Source organism: Actinia tenebrosa, unplaced genomic scaffold, assembly GCF_029948245.1.
Source record: "Actinia tenebrosa isolate PJP-AT-01 unplaced genomic scaffold, QUT_ActTen_1.0 PGA_scaffold3__52_contigs__length_22856419, whole genome shotgun sequence".
NCBI lineage: Eukaryota > Metazoa > Cnidaria > Anthozoa > Actiniaria > Actiniidae > Actinia > Actinia tenebrosa.
The window spans coordinates 8,164,094-8,169,705 of NW_028292580.1; the positions used below are offsets into that span (position 1 = coordinate 8,164,094).

Genomic DNA, 5,612 nt, shown 5'->3' on the forward strand with positions numbered 1-5,612 from the left:
TTATTTATATGATAACATCAGAGAGTGAAAACCCTTCTGTGCAAACTTTCGGATAATAGAAAATTATTTAAGAGAAGAAATCGTCGTTACCCATCATCAGGCCTAGGTACGTGATGCTAATTTTAGAATTTCTTTTTCCAATCTCGTACCCAGACAATCTCGTACCCAGAGCCCTTATTTCTTACTACGCATGCTGGACGAAATAATTATTTCGTCGAGCATGCGCAGTAAGAAATAAGGGCTCTGGGTACGAGATTGCTCTTCTTCTAGATGGATTGTTTTTCTGTGCATGCGCACTTGAGGTAGTATAGCTATTTCAGGATGCATTTTCAGATCAAGCATATTAAATTATTTTGTAAAATCTTTAAAAAAATAAATTTTATAACAAGCAACGGTTCCTTGTTAGTTATAAATAATTATCATACTTAATGCAATTATAAACAATATATGAATAAATGAATACATTTAATCTGTAGGTATCTACAATACAAGTGGTGAAATGCATTTTGTGCAAGGCTGTCGTGACAGTTGCAACGTGCGAGAAAAAAGCAAGTGTGCGGATTGCTATTGCAGATGATGAAGATAATCCACTCTGGTTAACCGTTTTCAATGATGAGCTTCAGATCATAATCCAGAATCAAGATCCACAGTTTAATGCGTCATCATCAGAGGATGACGTTACAAGTGCACTTTTGAGTTCATCTGGTATCACCATCCAGTATGACATAGAAACTAACATTGTAAAAGCTGTCACATTTTAAGACTTTTTCCTGTACTCAAGTCTTGGTACTCAAGAACGGTAATATCAGCTACTCCATTTTATGGCGCGTCCTATCTTCAAGCTCCGCCTACAACAGCTCCAGCAAAAGATGTAACCTTAGTCTTAAAGAAAAGTTTCTAATAATTTATCGACCGGAACTCTCATCATTAAATAAGCGCAACGAACTTGTATCTTCATGCCGCCACAGAAACAAAGCATTATTACGCAACAGCTAAACTACATCCACTAATTAATTATGTATACTTTTTCTATATAAATGATAGTAACGATTAGTCTTATCATTAAATCCCCTGAAGAGTGAAGCAATTCACGAAACAGGCTTGTCGGGAAAAATGTTGTCTTGACTTTTTCTTCTCAAACAAATATATATATATATATATATATATATATATATATATATATATATATAACCTGTTTTTTAAGAAGGTCACTATGCTGGGATGCCCATCCCCCCCAGAACTTACTCTTCACTCTTGGTCCAGGACTTGCCCGAAAGAGCCTAGGGTGTCAGGAATTCGGTTTGATTTTAGAATTCCAAACCTACTTTGAGGCATTCGAGTGCAGTTAAGGCCGAAGGGGTTTCCTCTAGAGCTGCCCTTTTTTAAATCCATGTTTGATTTCTTCATTTTTTACCCAGAATAGATGATTTTCTATCAGTAAATTTGCATGAATAAGCCAATTGGGCCATGCATGGCTGGCCAAAACAATAATTGGTTCCTTTATGTGGGTTGCAGCTTTTTAAGTATTCTTGTTTGGTTGTTGGTCTCCAAGCATTTGCATGCTATGCCATTTGATTGACGAAATATTGTACTCTTCAAAGGCATAGAATCAGATCAGCCAAGCCTAGTTCTGACGTCAACACTTCCCCACTGCCTCTGCAAAGCGTTCCACTCTCAGCGCCAAGCTTGGCTTAAGGCTTTGTTTTGTTTTTGATTTTTGTTTTTGTTTTCCCAGGCCCAACACTCAGTCAGTGCATGCGCACCTGAAAAAGTGACAAGATCATTAAGGTGAGAGACCCATTGGTGCTATATAGATGGATGACATTTTGGTACCAAGGGTGGAGGGTGGGGGGGTGGGGGGGGGGGGGGGGGGGGAGGGAAGGTAGGGCGGAGCTAGGGGTGTGCACAAGGCGCCAAAACAGGAATTGACCTTTCACTCGGAAAGCATTCTAGTGTGAAATCCTGACCACCTAACCAAGCTCATGTTAGGGGGGTGGGGGGTTACCTTTTCATAAAACAGGTTAGATATAGATATATATATATATATATATATATATATATATACAATAAATTTATTTGAAAGTTAGTGAAATATTTACAGCATCATGATCTGAGTAGTACACAGTAACTACAGAAGTGTGAATTGTATCAAGCATCTCATTTCTTACATACACATGATCAAGTAAACTTCCTGTTGACATGAATGTTGGATTTTGAACAGTTTGTGTATAGTTTAAGGATTCCATTAGGGCATTAAGTGGCTGGACCTCATTATCATTTAAATCATATTAAAGTCACCTTGTATGATATCTACTTCATGGCTACTGAGAATACATCTAATTGTGTTCATGTACTGTGAAATGTTGGAACTGTGTTTACGATAAAGTAGGAGGATTGTAATAGGTACTGGTGTCATGTCACTTACAACAACAAATTTGAGTGCATTCATTTCAGGAAAGTAGTTATGTTCCTTGATTTCTAGATTGGGTTTTGAACAGATTGCTAAACTGGAATATCTGTCAGAGACATGATCTTGCCTATATAGCATGAAGGGATAGATATTATTTCTTATTTCATTGTCATTGGTGCAAGGGAGAAGTTGTGTTTCTGTAAAACATATCATGTCAGCATTGAAAATATTAGAGTCATGTTTGATATCTATGCTGTGTTTTTTCAGTGACCTCACATTAAGAAGAGAAATGTTTAAAGAAGAGGTGGGTTCTGTTATCTTTTGAGGCTGTAGTGGTGATGTTTCTCTCAATCTTTCATATTCTTTATGTACTCTAGGGTCTGCTTTGACATGTTTACTCTGAATGCTTCCTAGGATGTAAATACCATTCATAGATGTTGAACGGCTCAGGGCAACATAAATTTGTCCATAGTTGAACGATCTCTGTTTAAATAGTTCAAAACTTATTACAACTTGATGTAAAGAGAGCCCCTGAACTTTATGTATTGTCACAGCATATGCCAGTGTAATAGGGAATTGCACTCTTTGTATTTCTGGTGAAGATGGTTTTCCTGGTCTTATTTTAATTCTTGCTAGTATTGGCTCAATAGGCACAGCATTGTTTTCTCTAACAAAAAGGTTACTAGATTTTGCAATCATATTTTTGCCAGCTTTGTCATCCTCAAACTTGATGTAAATGATAGTTGGTTTATGTGTATTTTGGTTAACATCAATTTTAATGACAGTGCCTATTTGGCCATTAATCAGGCTATCTGTAATGTCAATGTTGTTTGTCAGCATTACCTTAGCACCTACTTTGACAAAGATATCATAGTCTAGTCCACCTGTTTCAGATCTTCCTTTTGATAAAATTCTATCAATGTCAGTTTGAGAAACATTCTTAGGATACTGGTCTATTGCTCTAAGTTGAAATACTGTTCCAGGTAATTGCTCTAGTTTATTGTTGTTGTGCTCATTGACAGGCCTGTTTTCAGCAAATATATGAATAGCATCTGAAGGATAGTTCTCATCTGTTGGGTCTACTGATCTTGACTGAATGCATTTAATATCTTCCTCAGTTTGGGTAGCAGTACGAAATCTGTTTAACATCTCAGCAAATGGCTGGTCATCTTTTTGTCTCATAATTTCAGTGAGCTCTATCATTGTGTAGAGATGCCAGGGGTGACACAGGTTATGTGTATCACAGTTGTAGTTTTCAAATACTGGCTTTCGTCTTATATTCCAACAAAAAGCTTAGAGGCAGGTGTGCCAAATATTTCTCTTAGTCTTTGATGAATATGTAGTAATGTAGTATTACCAACCATAGAGATCTCATCTATTATAATAAGCTTTAATTCAGATAAGAAGAGCCTCATTTGTGTTCTGTTTTGGTCTTTGAGTGGTTTTAAAGTAGCACCTGTTTCTTTTGGAATTCCCAGAGCTGTATTTATGGTTGTACCATGGATATTTATTGCCGCAACACCAGTTGGAGCCATTAGAAGTACTGAAGGCAGTTCAGGATTCATGGGTGCATGTGTGAAAGTCTTTGTTACAGCATGATATATTGTCTTAATCAAATGGCTCTTGCCAGCCCCTGCACCTCCTGTGATTTAAAAAAAAAATTTCTTTGACTTCCTGTGGTTTCATGCTGTTCATGTTTTTCATTCTATTTCTACACCACGAGAGCACATGATCAAATGCATATCGCTGTCTACTGTTTAAAGATTTTACACACTGGCGTAGTTCATCATCAGAAATAGATGTAGGCTGAGTATATCCAGATATGCCTGAAGGTACCTGTTGATCAGAATCTGATGAAGACAGATCTGAAGGTATTTGTTCATTGAAAGATTCCTCTGGATTTGGGTCATCTTGCAATTCATTTTGTACATCATCATTTTCTTGGTCATTCATAGAATCATAAGAATGAATGACACCCTGGTTATTTCTTAGACTTTCAAGTGCTTCTGTTACTGCATCTACATCAGGTTCAAATATAGACCTGTTATGATCTACTATTGGTTGAATATCAGGCTCATGGTATTTTGATGCATAGGTACCATCACTGTGCAATAGCTTACTTTCATCTCTCCATGGATAGTAAAGCATTAGTAAATGATGAAAAAACCTTTCAGGCTCCTTTCTCTTGTTTGGTGTATGATATCTTATTACAGCCTTGACTTTTCTATGTTTCATAATTTCATTAGTATCCATTAATCTTATTTGGTCTGGAAGTGAAGACTCTTGATTGTCTGAGGTATGTTGAAATTCAACCAAGTTGTCTGTGAGCACTTGTGGCTGGGCATCAGCTGTGTCTTGACATTCCTTCTTATAATCTTTATAATAATAAGAGGCAAACTCTGCTAGACATAGATTGTTCACAGAAGGAATAGATTGTGGTCTCTTTGTATAGCGTTCAATTATATTGGATTTGTACACATCAGTACTTTCGTCGTCTAGTTCTTCGAGTTCTTCTTTTGATTTTGCGACACGCACTCTTCTGTCTGGTAAGTCAGTACTGACAAAGACTGCTGCTGGGAAAGTTTTCCTTAGCCATAATTCAGGCATACATCTGTATACACATTCTTGTGAACTAACTTCTCTAGTAGACAGGAATGCAGCACCAATTTTTTTCAATCCATCTCTTATGTTCATATTGGCATCTTTAGCTTCATTTGCTGCATTCATAATAGCTTGTGAGCATTCAGTCTCATCTTTGGTGAAGTATGAATACACATATGTTATACACTTGTAGTGATTGAAAACTGGCTGTAAATCAACATTAGCAGCAAACCCTTTTATTCCTGCTATAAAGTAATTATTGATAAAACAACTGTTTATTGGTCGTTTAAGGTGCAATTCATAATCTGAATCAGGTGAAACAGATAATGCTGAATAGTATTGGTCTTCTGTTATGCCAACAGAACTGAAAATATCGGCTTCTGTCAGTGTTGTGTGATAATTTGGTTTACTTGGATTCAATACATCATCTATCTTGTCTTTGACTAAAGTAAGAGTTTCCCTTCTTTTTTCAAGTATGTTTGTTTTTATGTCTTCATCAATATCATCTGAGAGAGGTTCAGCCACAATTGTTCTGTTTGTAAAAAACTGTCCAAAGTTAAATCGGCAGGCAATGTTTTTGTACTTTCTACAGGTTTTTGAA

General features: G+C 36.6%; 2 pseudogenes; both read right to left on the minus strand.

Annotated features, from left to right (window-relative positions):
* Positions 1 to 2,072: 2,072 nt before the first annotated feature.
* LOC148908415 (ATP-dependent DNA helicase PIF1-like) lies at positions 2,073 to 3,945 on the minus strand (annotated as a pseudogene).
* LOC148908416 (uncharacterized) lies at positions 3,945 to 5,017 on the minus strand (annotated as a pseudogene).
* Positions 5,018 to 5,612: the final 595 nt, after the last annotated feature.